This window comes from Pan troglodytes, chromosome 14, assembly GCF_028858775.2.
Source record: "Pan troglodytes isolate AG18354 chromosome 14, NHGRI_mPanTro3-v2.0_pri, whole genome shotgun sequence".
NCBI classification, from domain to species: domain Eukaryota; kingdom Metazoa; phylum Chordata; class Mammalia; order Primates; family Hominidae; genus Pan; species Pan troglodytes.
The window spans coordinates 103,740,142-103,754,191 of NC_072412.2; the positions used below are offsets into that span (position 1 = coordinate 103,740,142).

Consider the following 14,050-nt stretch of genomic DNA (forward strand, 5'->3'; position numbering starts at 1 on the left):
ATGGGTTAAGACTCTAGAAATTGCTTAGTTGGGTCCTCTGGCTTTGGGTTCCTCATGACACTGACATCACTTCAAGTCTCAGCTGGAAAGGACTTGTGTATCACATGGTTGTTGGCAGAATTCAGTGCCTCCAGGGCTGTTGGAGTAAGGCTTCCCTCTGTTCCTTGCCACTGTGGGTCCTCCATAGGACATCTTACAACATGGCAGCTGGCTTCATCAAAGTGAGCAAATGAGAGGGCAAGACCGTATCAGTAAGAAGTTACGGGCCTGGCGCAGTGGCTCACGCCTGTAATCCCAGCACTTTGGGAGGCTGAGGCGGGTGGATCACGAGGTCAGGAGTTCAAGACCAGCCTGGCCAAGATGGTGAAACCCCGTCTCTACTAAAAATACAAAAATTAGCCGGGTGTGGTGGCACGCGCCTGTAATCCCAGCTACTCAGGAGGCTGAGGCAGAGAATTGCTTAAATCCAGGAGGCAGAGGTTGCAGTGAGCTGAGATTGCACCACTGCACTCCAGCCTGGACGACAGAGTGAGACTCCATCTAAAAAAAAAAAAAGTTACAGTGCTCTATGACCTAATCACAGAAGTGACATTGCCTTCCTTTTCTGTATTCTATCCATTAGCAGCGAGACACTAGGTCACACTCAAGGCAGGGGGATTACACAGAATGAGCCCACCACAAATGCTACAAGCAGATCTCTTTCCGCCTTGGGTTTTAATACAGGCTGCCTCAGTTACTGTCAGTGCATACTGTCATGTCCAAAGAGCATCATCACCCTAAACCCAGATTCTCCGAAAGGTGATATGTTGAAGGGGAGGTAACTATGGAATAAAAAGTGGTGTTTCACTGTGACATGTGATCTCTTAATATGAAAGATTTGCTTGCCCCCACACACTTTTGTATATGAGCAGAAAATTTATGAAAGACTGTAAAAACTGTTGGGAAAATTATTTCTAAGAAGCGAGATTAGGGATGCAGGAAGGGTTCCTTCTAGGTTTCACTTCATACTCTTCTATACTGCTTAATTTTATCTTGACATGTACACACGTTTTACAGTAAAACAGTTAAAATTAATAAGAGGAATTGTTAAGCACAGGGTGATTCCTTAATCCAGAAAGATTTCTAAATAACCCATGCCACAGCTTGGGATAAAAGGGGGATCTAGGGGGATTATACATTTTTATATTCTGAAAGTTAAGCATAAATGACACACAATGACAAGGAAACACCTAAGTTTTTCAGAAGTTGATTTTCCAGGTTCAGGATTTTCGAGGCCAGGTACCCCTGGCTTTTCAGGGAGAGGAATTTAAAAAGTGCTTTCTGGCCAGGCACAATGGCCTTATGCCTGTAATCCCAGAACTTTGGAAGGCCAAGGCAGGGGGATCACTTGAGCCTAGGAGTTCGAGGCTGCAGTGAGCTATGTTTGTGCCACTGCACTCCAGCCTGGGCAACAGAGCAAGACTCCTTTTTTTTTCTTTCTTGAGACGGCGTCTCGCTCTGTCGCCCAGGTTGGAATGCAGTGGTGTGATCTCGGCTCACTGCACGCTCTGCCTCCCGGGTTCACGCCATTCTCCTGCCTCAGCCTCCCAAGTAGATAGGACTACAGGCGCCGGCCACCATGCCTGGCTAATTTTTTGTATTTTTAGTAGAGACAGGGTTTCACCGTGTTAGCCAGGATGGTCTTGATCTCCTGACCTCGTGATCTGCCTGCCTTGGCCTCCCAAAGTGCTGGGATTACAGGCTTGAGCCACAGCGCCCAGCCAAGACCCTCTCTTAAAAGAAACAGTACTTTCTATTAGGTTAGGTACCAACCGCGGAATGTTGGTGAGAGCTGGGAGGAAACGAAGGAAATTCTCTAGTGTGACCCCACCGCTTTACAGCCTCTCTAACTAGATTCCCAGAACTGCCCCTTTTCCCCTCTCTTTTCCCCCATTAACTCTCTCCCCATGGGCTCCTGCCCTCAGCCTGCAAACCTCAGATCGGCTCCTTTAAAAGTCACCTTCACAAATGTTGATAATGTTGAGATAAGACAACATGGGATATTATGTATTATCATATTGATTAATATGATCAATATATTATGTGTTATGATCATAAATAGTTTTAAGATCACAACTAAATCTAATTCTAGACATACAAAGACTATGAAAGAAATGCTGTAACATGTAGAAAATGTCGGTCTTGCAAAGAGAGTGACTGGGAAAATGTCACTTTTCTAATTTTCTGCGCTTTCTATGATTTTTTGCTTTTATTATTTTTATGATTTTTTTTTTGAGATGGAGTCTCACTTTGTTGCCCAGGCTGGAGTGCAATGGCACGATCTCGGCTCACTGCAACCTCTGCCTCCCGGGTTCAAGCAATTCTCATGCCTCAGCCTCCCGAGTAGCTGGGACTGCAGCGCGCACCACCACGCCCAGCTAATTTTTGTATTTTCAGTAGAGACGAGGTTTCCCCATGCTGGCCAGGCTGGTTTACAGGTGATCCACCTGCCTCAGCCTCCCAAAGTATTGGGATTACAGGAGTGAGCCACCGCGCCCGGCCTAATTTTTTCCTTTTAGTTGGGAGGTATGACATAGCACTTTGCTACTACGTGTAGTCCTTGGACCAGCAAGTAACACCTGAGAGCTTGTTAGAAACAGTCTCAGACTTACTGAATCAGAATCTGCATTCCAACAAGATTCCCTGGTGATTCAGGTATACACTAGAGTTTAAAAAGCCGCCTACAGCAACTGTTCTCAAACCTGGCTACACATTGGAATCACCTGCGGAACTTTACTGATGCCTGGGTTAGAATCTTTATATATTCGGCTGGGGTGCAACCAGGGTGTTGTTTTTTAATCGCAGATGATTCCATGAGTTTGAGACCCACTGTCCTAACACTGTGATCCTCCAAGTGTGATCCCAGGACCAGAGCAACATCACTATCTGGGAATTTGTTAGAAATGCAAACTCTCAGGCCCCACCCCAAACCTACTGAATCGGCAGCTCTGGGGATGGAGCCTGACAGTCCTTTATCCCTGCAGGCGATTCAGATGCTTGCTAAGGTTTCATTAGGTAGGTCGGGGATGCGGCCCAAGAATGTTCATTTCTTGACGTTTCCAGGGGCTGCTGGTGGTGGTCGTGGTCTGAGAACCACACTTAAGAGAATCACGAGCAGAAAAAAATCTGATCTGTGACACACAGCTGGTTGGGCTGACAGAGCAAAGCCTCAAACCCACCATTTCTTCTCTTCAACCACAGACCACCAAATCTGCAAGTATTACATCTCTGCTCCTCCCCAGGAGCTGCCCACAAGCACCCCCTACTTCCAAGACCCCTGTTCTTGTCTCAACCCGCCCTTCTATCAGGGTCCCTACACTCCACTTCTGCCCAGCTCCTGTCCAGCTGTGAGTTCACTTGAGGCCTCTCCCGTGAAATCTGCCCTCTCGGTCTGAGGTCAGGGAACTCCTGTAAGACGCAAAAGGCCCACGGTTCTGAGCCAGTGGCCTCCGAAGGCCGGAATCCGCTAGCCCCGGGTCTGGCAGAACGTCACTTGCTGCGCCCTAGGCCTCTTCCCGCCACGCTTAGAGAGAGGGACTGGAGGCTCAGAAGGGGGAAGAGAAGGTAACGCGGCAGCTGCTGGGTGGGGACGGTGACTGTGCCCCTAGATCGCTGCCTCCTGGGTCCTGAATCTTGCTCCCCGCTCCGTAGAGTTCCCGAAACCCCGAAGGCTCTCAAGCACCGCAAGCCACTCCTAACCTCCCCCACGCCATTCCCCAAGGGCACTGTCCCCCGAGGCTGGGCGGGCGGGAACTGTCATGGGATTCGCTCGGGCGGAGGGCGCTGGGCCAGGACGTGGGCGGGCGCGGGGTGGCCGCCGCTCCCCCAAGCTTAAGTCCCGCGCAGCCCGGGGTGGTGCCGGAAGCCCGTGCCTGTGGCTCCGGGGGAGGGGAGGGCTCGGTGGGTCCCTGAAGACTGTCCTCCCCGCGCGACGTCGCAGGCGAAGCAGCCCCAGGCAGGACCTCAAAAAGCGACCTGCAGAGTCCGAGCCCCTGACCGCCCGCCTGCCGCTCCCGGCTTCGCCGTGCACACGTCTCCCGCTCTCCCCGGTTCGTTTTTCGCCACAGCGGCTGGATTCGCGTCTCGCCAGTGGCGCTCCCCGCGCTGCATTAGGTAGCGCCGCGCGGAGCCCGGCCCTGGCCGGAAGCCCAAGAGAGGCGCAGATTCCCGGCGGCGCGCTGGGCTCGAGAGGCCCCTGGGCGCACCTGCCCGGGCGGAGCGGGGCGGGGCGGGCGCAGGGCGCGGGCCCGGACGCTGGAGGGGGCTGTGGCTCTCCCGCGTCCCTGCTGCTCGGGCTGCGCGGCGCCCGCCTCCCCCCGCCGAGGGGCCGGCCCAGACCCGGGGAGGGGCGGTGGCCACCGCACTTCCCGCTCGCCGGCCTCAGAGGCGGCGGGTCCGGCGCGGGCGCAGCGGTGCGGGCGCTCGGCTGGGGCGCGGGGCGGGGACGCGGCCGCTGCCCGCTTTGCGCCGCTCCTCCCTGCGCGAGTGGCGCTGGCCCCGGCGTCGAGGCGGCCATGGCGACCCGGAGCCCGCTCCCCACCCACCCCGCCTGCTCCGCCCTCCCCTCCGCCCCGCGCCACCTTTGATGGCTCGGACCTCAGCCGGCCACCGCCAGCCCTGCTCGCGCGCCCGCGCCGCCGCCGCCCGCGGGTATTAATAGCCGGCGCCGCCGCGCCCTCGGCCGCCGGGGGCTTGGGAGCCGCCGATCCCGGAGCCCGAGCCGGGAGAGGGAGCCGCCGCAGCCGCCGGCGCTGTGGAGGTAGGAGGCGCGCGGTGAACAATGACCGCGGCGGGAGGGCGGGGGCCGGCGGGGTCCGGGCCGCGGGCGGCAACTTGTGTGAGTCCAGGCTCCCGCAGCGCACGGCCGCGGCTGCGGGCGAAGGTGGGCGCGTGGTCCCCGAGGTCCTGCCCTGCGCAGTCGGGCGGCGGGTCGGGCCCGGGCAGCCCCGGCCACCATCGCAGGAGCTCGGGGGCCTCGGGGCTCCGGGCTGCCCCCTGCGCCCCTCTCCCCTCACCTCCGCCGACCTCGGGCTGCGGGGCTCCGCGCCGGTCCCCGCTCGCCTCCCCCGACCCCGGCGCCCTTCCCCCGCTTCCTTCCGTCCTACCCGCCCGCTGACAGCGCCGGACGCCGCTTCCGGACCTCGGGCCGCAATCTCGGCCGCTGAGGCCGGTTGCGGGCCGGGGAGGTGGCCGCTGGCGCGGATGCCGCCGGGTGCCCGCCGCTCGCCCACGCGCGGCGCGAGGTTCCCGGCGGGTGACAAAGAGGAACACACCCTCTGCCCAAGTTAGATTTGTGTCTCTCTTTACTGTCTGCCTTTATGCAGGGCAAAGTTTTTTTTAATTTTATTTTTTATTTTTTAAAGCAAAGGACAGATTGTTTTGCGGCGAGTATTTCCAAACAACTTCTGATTGTGGTTTTACGATTCAAGTTCCGGAAACTTTAGCTGTGTGATCCGGCTGGACCCCGGAGGCTGTGTGTGTGTGTGTGTGTGTGTGTGTGTGTGTGTGTGTGTGTGTGTTTTATTTGAGGGGGGGAAATATGAGTTCCCTGTAATGAGTCTGGATCTCGTTTGTGGCAGCTGGAGGCCAGCGGCTGTTGGGGATCGAGTAGGGTTCCCCAGAAAGGAGGGAGCTGAGGCTCACAAAGAAGCGAGGCCCTGGTATCTGATCAGCTCGTGGAGACGTGGGAGAGCCTGCTTCTCATCTGGAACAGTTTAGCAGCCTCGGCTTCCCTGTCTCTCCCAGCCCTGGGGAGTACCGGTGGCCTCTGGCCATTTCATTATATTGTTGTTAAGGCCCTTCTCCTTGTCAGTTTACCAGGTTTGACCGCCCAGCCCTGGTCTCTGCGTGGAAACCCCCGGGGGCCCCTCTCCTTCCAGTAGGCAGCATCTTCAGAGCCAAACCCTGGCCTAGCACTGGATTCTGTTTAATGTGCTTTGCACGTGGTGACTTGCGGAGCCCATTTCAGAACATCCTCCAGCATTGTCTTGCTTTTCTTATTCAGTCTGAACAAGGAGAGGAGAAACATCTTTCTGGTCCTGAAAGCTTTAGGGAGAGTTGCCTTAAAAATTGGCTTCGTTGTTCCGGAGACTTTAGGAGGGCCCTGCTTCATCCTATGTTTGGCTTTCTCCCTCCTTCCACAGTGTTCTTGTAGGGGGTTTATTCTCAGTCTTTCGGATGGGTTGGTCCCCAGGATGTGACAGTTTCTGACAGTGTGCTTCATAAGTGGGTACAGCTAGCACATGGCTCACTTTATATTCCTGCAGCATCGTTCTGCAGCAAGGCATCAATATTGGAGTTACTCCAAGCACAACGAAGCGTTTGTGTTTTTAGAATGTCTGGCTAATAGATCTGCTTCTGGGTAAAATAAATAGAAGCATTATTGGGCAATGGCTGCTTTACTGAGGGAATTGTTGGTGGAGACAGTGAGTAGATGCCTTCCTAGCCCAGCGCCTCCCAGAATCTCTTACTTGTTTCTTTTATGTGAATGGGAAACTAGAAATACTTGGTGTGGAGGTAGCTGTGCCTCCTAGGGGCAGGGATTCTATGGTGCACCACCCCGCCCCCGTTACTTGGGGTGTGGTGTTTCATTGAGAGGTTCTGTCACTGTGGGAATCCTTTTGAAGTTTGGTTTGTAATGCCCCCTTTCACATTGATATTCTCTTCCTTTAATTGATACAGGGATGGATTTATTCCTTGGTTCATAATAGAATGCTAACTTTACTCTGTAGCCAGACTTATCAAAGAAGATCTTAAAATAATTATCCTGGACAAGTTTCTTACTGGGTTATTGCATTCACCTCAGAATTATCGAGAGTTTACAAGGAACCTGGAGGAACGTTTTTGTTTCACTTTTCATTAAAGAAACTGTCCAAGGGGGCTGGGCATGGTGGCTCACACCTGTAATCCCAGCACTTTGGGAGACCGAGGCGGATCACTTGAGATCAGGATTTCCCAGCCTGGCTAATATGGTGAAACCCTGTCTCTACTAAAAATACAAAAATTAGCCAGGGGTGGTAGCAGGTGCCTGTAATCCCAGCTGCTCAGGAGGCTGAGGCAGGAGAATCGCCTGAACCCAGGAGGTGGAGGTTGTAGTGAGTTGAGATTGGGCCACTGCACTCCAGCCTGGGCAACAGAGTGAGACTCTGTCTCAAAAAAAAAAAAAAAAAAAAAAAAAAGAAAAAAAAAAGGAACTGCCCAAGGAAATTGTTTTGTTTTGTTTCGTTGTTTGGTTAAAGATACAAATAAGATAGCATTGAAAGGGTTAGTTTTTTTTAAACAGTGAAGCTTATACTCATTTAATTTATTGAACACCTAAGAGCTTAATTCATTTGGAAAATTGTATATATTTATGAGGAGGATGCTTGTGATAAACATCAGAAAAAAACAACTCTTTTCATCTTGGACAGGATTAGAGAATACTAGAGAAAGGATAAAAGGCTGGTTTCTGCAGGCAGAATATGCTTAGGAAAAATGGCATTGTGATTTTCCCAGAGGATAAGAGAAATTCTGTGGATTTGTAAGTACCGTACTTGCCTGATTTTTTTTTTGAGATGGAGTTTTGCTCTTGTTTCCCAGGCTGGAGTGCAATGGCGCAATCTCGGCTCACTGAAACCTCTGCCTCCCAGGTTCAAGCGATTCGCCTGCCTCAGCCTCCCCAGTAGCTGGGATTACAGGCATTTGCCGCCATGCCCAACTAATTTTCTATTTTTAGTAGAGACGGGGTTTCTCCATGTTGGTCAGGCTGGTCTTGAACTCCTGACCTCAGGTGATTTGCCCGCTTCGGCCTCTCAAAGTGCTGGGATTACAGGCGTGAGTCACAGAGCCTGGCCTTGCCTGATGTTTTGATAGCATGGTGGACTGGACATTTTAAAGAAGCCCTTTGTAACTGGCCTTGCTTATTGCAGATAACTGCTTAGTGTTTTTGAGAAATGCACTTTCCTCACCAGCTGAAGGTGCTACAGATAAGAGGGGCAGGTATGGTCTTGTAATGCAGGTGCTAGAGTCTTTCTACTTTGGAAGGACAGGCATTCCCTGTATTGGTTACCATTTGCCTGGGAAGGGAGGGTGTGGGGTTTTAGGCTCTTGTGGCAGTCTCTTTCCTGTTGTTTGGTGCTTTTGATTGAAAGGAGCCTCTCCAAGCCTGGCTATTGAATGGGAAGGAGCGGATCAACTTCTTTTCTTGCCTTTTAGTGTCAGAGTTTATTCTGTGGTGGTACTGGGTCGCAGTCCTTTCTCTCTGTTTCACCCATGGCGACTTAGGTAGGCTGTTACCTCCTTAACCACTTCCACATGGCCAGGAAGATCAGAGCCAAACGGTTTTCATTCAAATTACTTGAAATACTGATTTCTCCAGTCCTATTCTGCCAAATGCAGCCTTTGTTTTCAATCAAGAAGCCCCCAGAAAACGTATATTTAAAACTGGCAAAACTTTTTATAGGATGCCCTTGCCCTGGTTTGAATTAGTTAAAAATGTTTGGCCAAGTGGATACTTTGAGCAAAAGTGGATAATTGATACATTACTAAAATATCATGCTCGAAGCTTTTGATACTAATCCAGCGAGACTGAAACTGAGGCATGCTCAGTGCTGCCTGCAAACTGTTAACTCAGATTGTAAGTTTTCTTAGTTTAATGTGGGATGGAAATCATGAACTTCAAGACTTGCAATTAATGTGGGAATTCATCATTTACACTGAATGAATTTCATATGTAAAACTGTCATATTTGTTCACACATTTAAAAAAAAAAGAGCCTCAGGCCACACTAGACTGCCTTTAACTCTCAATTATGATAATAACTTCTGACCACAAGAGTAACTTCACTTTATGTGCAGACTTTTGACGAAATGCTTTGCATAAATTTATTATCAATTAGAAGACTTAAAAATCCAGTATTATGATGACTTTCAGTTTTTGTTCTTGTTCATTCAGGATCTAGTATAGTATCTGAATATAGCAAACCCTTGGTAAATTATTGTGTTCTGTTTTCTTTTTGAAAGAAACTCCAGGCTGGAGTGCAGTGGTGATCATGGCTCATTGCAGCCTTGACCTCTTGGGCTCAAGCAATCCTTCCATCTCAGTCTCCCGAGTAGCTGTGACTACAGACACATGCCATCATGCCCAGCTAATTTTTTCTTTAAAAAATTTTTCTTAGAGAGTCTCACCACTATGTTGCCCAGTCTGGTAAATCCTTGTTGAATGAATAATAAATCCAGTTTTTACCATCCCTTCAAATTAGTCTTTAGGGTTTTTAAAGGAAACTTGTTATTTGAATTGATAGATTGCAGTTCTGGCAGTTTGATATTTGATTTTGTTTTCATTTCATTCTAATTTAGCAATTTAATCCTTAAAGCTAAGTCAGATTATAAAAAGACAGAGGTTCCTTTTCAAAAAAAAGACAATAAGGTGCGGTGGCTCACGCCTGTAACCCCAGCACTTTGGGAGGCCAAGGCGGGTGAATCATCTGAGGTCAGGAGTTCAAGACCAGCCTGACCAACATGGAGAAACCCCGTCTCTACTAAAAATACAAAATTAGCCAGGCGTGGTGGCGCATGACTGTAATCCCAGCTACTCGGGAGGCTGAGGCAGGAGAATCGCTGGAACCCGGGAGGCGGAGGTGGTGGTGAGCTGAGATTACGCCATTGTACTCCAGCCTGGGCAACAAAAGTGAAACTCCGTTTCAAGAAAACACAAGACAATAAAAGCATGAAGAAGAAAATAAAACAAACTTGAAATCCTGCCACCTGTTACTGACTCCTACCTTAGCATTTTGGGATCTGTTCTTTTATATAGCCTTCTCATTTCTTAACCTGCGCCAAATTTGACATTATAATTGTTTTATATGGTACTTGTCTGTAAATTTAATGTGCTCACCATTCGTTTTTGTACTTTGAAGCTTGCTTCTGGGATACATTTTCCTTCTTCCTGAGACACATCTTCTAGAAATTCTGTTAGCATCTGTTGGTGGTAACTTCAGTTTCTGCATGTCTTAGATACCTTTGTTCTTGAATGGTAAGTTTATCTGGGTGTGCAATTCTGTATTGTTCCTGTATTAATCAGCTGTGTTCTGGTCCCATTGCTGTTGCTGTCTAATTATTTGTAACTAGTCTGCCTTTTCTCTCTGGCTACTTTTAAGATGCTTTGGTGTTCTGCAGTCTGGCTATGACATGTCTAGGTATTCTTCTCTCTTTTACTTTTTTTTTTTTGAGTCAGGTTCTCACTCCCATTGTCCAGGCTGGAGTGCGGTAGCATGATCTCGGCTCACTGCAGCCTCAACTTCCTGGGCTCAAGTGATCCTCTCACGTCGGCCTCCCAAGTAGCTGGAACTACAGGCAAGCACCACCACACCTGGCTCATTTTTTGTATTTTTACTGGAGATGGGGTTTTGCCATGTTGCCCAGGCTAGTCTTGAACTGCTGGGCTCAAGTGATCCTCCTGCCTCGGCCTCCCAAAGTGCTGGGATTACTGGCATGAACTGCCATGCCTGGCTCTCCTTTAGTTTTATTCCTCTCTCTCTTCTTCCCTCTTCTCCTCCCCCTCTCTTCTGTTCCTCTTCCCTGCTCCCTTGCTACTGTCTTTCCCATCCTCTTTATTAGTTTATTTTCTGTTGCTCAGCAGTATTTCAGTGGCTGGATATGCTATGACTTGCGTATCCACTCCCCTTTGGCCATTCAAGTTGTTTTCAGTGTTGGCTATCATGAATACAGCTGCTGTGAACATTTGTGAACAAATCTTTGTGTAGAGATAGGTTTTTATTTTTCCTCCTGGGTCTTTAAGTGTGTGCCTAACTTTATAATAAGCTATTTGTAAGAAAGCATTGGCACCATTTTATATTACCATCAGTGATGTATGAGACTTCTAGTTACTCCAATCTTGATCAACACTTGAAACAGTCTTTCCTTTTAGCCATTCCAGTGGCTATGTAGTGATATCTCACTGTGGTTTTGTTTTATATTTTCCTGATAACTAATGAAACATTTTCATGTACTTATTGACCATTTATATATCTTCTTTTGTGAGTGTCTGTTAGATATTTACTTTTTTTTTTTTTTTTTTTTTTTTTGAGACGGAGTCTTACTCTGTCGCCCAGGCTGGAGTGCAGTGGCGCGATCTTGGCTCACTGCAAGCTGTGCCTCCCAGGTTCACACCATTCTCCTGCCTCAGCCTCCCGAGTAGCTGGGTCTACAGGCACCCGCCACCATGCCCGGCTAATTTTTTGTATTTTTAGTAGAGACAGGGTTTCACCATGTTAGCCAGGATGGTCTCGATCTCCTGACCTTGTGATCCGCCTGCCTAGGCCTCCCAAAGTGCTGGGATTACAGGCGTGAGCCACCGCGCCCGGCCAAATATTTACTTTTTTTTTGAGACGGAGTCTCACTCTGTCACCCAGACTGGAGTTGCAGTGACACAATCTTGGCGCACTGCAACCTCTGCCTCCCAGGTTCAAGTGATTCTTCTGCCTCAGCCTCCCGAGTAGCTGAGATTACAGGCATGCGCCATGCTATTTTTTGTATTTTTGGTAGAGATGGGGTTTCACCATGTTGGCCAAGCTGGTCTCAAACTCCTGACCTCAGCTGATCCACCTGCCTCGGCTTCCCAAAGTGCTGGGATTACAGGCTTGAGTCACTGCGTCCGGCAGATCTTTACTGTTTTTAATTTTTTTGTTCAGATTGTTTTATATAGCTTTATTTAGAATACTTGATATACAGTAAACTGCACATTCTTAATGTCATCTTATAGTTGTAGGAGTTCTTTATATATTTTGTGTATAAATCCTTTGTAAAGATCTATATAGTATGAATATTTTCACCCAACCTATTTTTGCCTTTTCATTTTTTAAGTATCTTTTGAAAGGCAAAAGTTATTAGGAAAACATTTTACATGGTCTAGTTATTGAACTTATTTAACGTCAGGAAATATATTCAGTGTTGGAAGAATAGCACATTTCTTGTCTGTAAGGCAAGAGAAAAGGAGCACATCGCTCCTTTCAAGAGATCAGGCTCCATTTACTGGATGGCGATGGAACAGTTTTGTTCTTACCTAACTAAAACTGAGTTGGAAAAAACCTACAGATGAAGAAAAAAATTGCCTGCTTAATTTGAAAATATAAGCAAATAAGTGTTTAAGATTATGATCAAATAAATAGATTTTTAAAGTCCCAAATTGAGTTGTGTTTGTTCTTTGGCACACAGAAGGATTATGGGAAAAAATGTTTTTGAAATGAATGAAAAATGGGTGCCTTGGGCAAAAGCAAGTTGTAACATTCTAAAAAGAGGTTAGTGTGGCAGATACACAGCTCTGCAGTCTTGCTTTCTGCAGTTTCAGTTACCCACGGTCAACCACAGTCTGAATAAACAATTCACAGGTCTTAAACGGTGTGCTGTTACGAGTAGCTTGATGAAATCTCTTAGCGTCCCACTCTGTCCCTTCTTCATTATGAGAAGGTGAGTACAGTGCATTAAGATATTTTGAGAGATCACATTCACATAACTTTTATTACAGTGTATTGTCCCTCCGTTTTATTACTGGTTATTGTTAATCTCACTGTGCCTAATGCATACATTCAAGTTTACCACAGGTATGTAAGTAGAGGAGAACACAGAGTGTATGTAGGGTTCAGCGCCATCTGCGGTTTTTAGGCATCCACTGGGGGTCTTGGAATGTAAACCATCTGGAGAGGGGGACATTAGTTTCTCTGTTTTGGTAGTAATTGTATCTTTTTATCGGTGTATTCTCCTTAGTTTCTGGGCCAAAGAACAAGTATTGTAAGGTCAGGAAGTATGTTTCTCTGATTTTTGGTTTTCTTGCCCATAGAAGCTCAGTGATAAACATTGGTTGATTTGAACTAAAATTTGTGAAATGTACACTCTCTATGACATTTTAGAGTAAGGAAGGCACAGGATGATATCAAAGGTGACAATTTGGAGTATAGGTGTTGAAGTGAGACAAACCTGCCCTTATATATCTTCCATCTTTTTTTTTTTTTTTTTTTTTTTTTTGAGACGGAGTCTTGCTGTGTCACCCAGGCTGGAGTGCAGTGGCATGATCTTGGTTCACTGCAACCTCCGCCTCCCGGGTTCAAGCAATTCTCCTGCCTCAGCATCCCAAGTAGCTGAGATTACAGGTGCACGCCACCACGCCCGGCTAACTTTTTGTATTTTTAGTAGAGAGGGGTTTCATCATGTTGGCTAGGTTAGTCTCAAACTCCTGACTTCAGGTGATCTGTCCACCTCGGCCTCCCAAAGTGCTGGGATTACAGGTGTGAGCCACCACGCCTGGCCATATCGTCCATCTTTGACATTGGACAAGTTATCAGTGCTCTTTCCCGAAAACCTCAAGGGGACATTTAAGAGTACATTTATCTGCAAGTGGCAGAATGTCTGACTGATAGCAGTTTCAGCCATCAAATACTGAGTTGCTTCAAGTAATAAAGGGGCTCCCAGTTCATGTCTCAGCCCAAAATATCATCAAGGACCCAGATGCATTCTGTCCTTCTCTGCTGCCCCTCGTCATGTTGATTTTTGCACTTGGGCTTGTTGGCCATGGTTAATTAGACTGCTGCAGCCTAATTAGTCATTATGCCTAATGGCAGTTGCAGCTCCAAGCTTCATACTCTCACACATTTGTTGTTACTAGGTCCCTAGCAGCACAGGCTTCTCATTTAGCAAAAATTTTTCCCAGAAGGCTCCAGCATCTGGGAGGTCTTTGAAGAGGATTCTGGGGAATGTTTGTGTGCTCTTAAAAGGAGACCCAAAGACTAGATGTGATGCCTGGAATCACAGCAGCCATGTTTTTACTAGACCTGAAGCAGGCAAGAGGGTGACAGAGCTGAAAGTGGAACCAGAGTCCATAAATGCATCATTGAGTCATTTAGATCTTCCACACCTGGAGCTTAGCATGCCAAATACTAATCTGTTTTAGGATACCAGATAATATGTGAATTTACTTTCTCGTCCTACTTGAGTTGGGGTTTTCGGTTATTGCCATCTAAAGCATCATGACTGATATATTA

At 48.1% G+C, this 14,050-nt stretch overlaps 1 protein-coding gene across 5 annotated transcripts in view; it reads left to right on the forward strand.

The window, feature by feature from the left end:
- Positions 1 to 3,498: 3,498 nt before the first annotated feature.
- Positions 3,499 to 14,050, forward strand: part of FARP1 (FERM, ARH/RhoGEF and pleckstrin domain protein 1) — a 311,995-nt gene continuing 301,443 nt past the window's right edge. For 3 of the 5 annotated variants that reach the window (XM_009427148.5, XM_001142635.6, XM_009427147.4), the window contains exon 1: positions 4,400 to 4,798. The gene's annotated coding sequence lies outside the window, so the exon portion shown is untranslated. Of the gene's footprint in view, positions 3,604 to 3,898; positions 4,089 to 4,399; positions 4,799 to 14,050 lie in introns of those variants that run through there. The other 2 variants (XM_063792622.1, XM_016925462.4) reach the window with 2 other exon arrangements.